The following is a 1,251-nucleotide window of genomic DNA, read 5'->3' as shown; positions in this document are numbered from 1 at the left end:
CAAGTTCACACCCATTGCTTTCTCTTCTTTCTCTGCTCACCCCCTCCCTGCTCCAACAATCTCCAAAGTCATCTCCCTTTGGTATGAAAGTCTTTATCGTAATTTTCAATAGGTTTTCTGATCTCATACAATATTGTTCTGGTACTTCCTTGGAATGTATACCTAAGAGAAGGATTTCTGGGTTTTATGGAATCTCTATTCTCAGTTGTTTGAGATGACGCCATATTGCTTAGTGGCTGTGTACTCGAGGGGGTACTCCCCACAAACCGGAATTTTTTCAAAGCTATGTATTTAATTTTTTTAAACAAAAAACAACCTTTTTACTTTTGAAGTACTCTGCATTACGCTTAATACATTTGTCAAATCTGAGATTCCATTCTTGGAGACATTTTTCAAACCCTCTGTTTGGATGGCTGACAGCACCGCCCTAATTTTTTTCTTCATTCTTCTATGTCGTCAAATCGCTGTCCTTTCATGTCCCTCTGCATTCTGGGAAACAAAAAGAAGCCACAGATCAAGGTCAGGTGAAGGCAGGTGCATGGGGTAAGAGAGGCATACTGTTTTTTTTTGGTCCAAAACTGGCACACTGAGAAGGTTGCATGAGCGGGTGCATTGTTGAGGTGGCAAAACCAGCTCTCCATCTGCCACAAATCAGGCCTTTTTTGTTGCACACTGTTATGCAATCTTTTCAGAACCTCTAACTAGAAAGCTTCATTAAAAGCCTGACCTGGTGAAATGAAATCCAAGTGCACTATCCCCCTCATATCAAAACAAAACAAAACAACAAACAAACAAAAAACACCACACAAATGAGCATCACCTTGATCTTTGATTTCACTTGATGAGCTTTCTTAGAGCGAAGTAACGATGGTGTCGTCCACTGGCTTGAGTGATGTTTGCTTTTGGGTCCTTGGAATAGCACCATGTCGCACTAGCAATGTCCTTGGGAAAAAAAAGTCTGGGTCACTTTGGTGCTGTGCTTTCAAAGCATGGCTTGTGGAAACTCAACACTCCTTTTCCTGGTCCGTCAGCACCCGAGGCACACATTTCGCACTGACCCTTTTCATTCCCAAATCTTCCATTAAAATTCATTGAACTGAGCTCCAAGATAGTCCAGAAAACTTCCCCGTCTCTTCAGTGGTCCATCGTCAGTCTGAGCACAAATGTACACGTTTTGCTGACATTTTCATCCATTTCAGAGGTTGATGGACGTCCAAACAAGGTTTGTCATCAATTGACATTGCACCTTTT

The sequence above is a fragment of the Echinops telfairi genome, unplaced genomic scaffold (assembly GCF_000313985.2).
Source record: "Echinops telfairi isolate 266 unplaced genomic scaffold, ASM31398v2 ScPeMD7_18;HRSCAF=68, whole genome shotgun sequence".
Lineage (NCBI taxonomy): Eukaryota > Metazoa > Chordata > Mammalia > Afrosoricida > Tenrecidae > Echinops > Echinops telfairi.
This window is presented reverse-complemented; position numbering follows the sequence as displayed.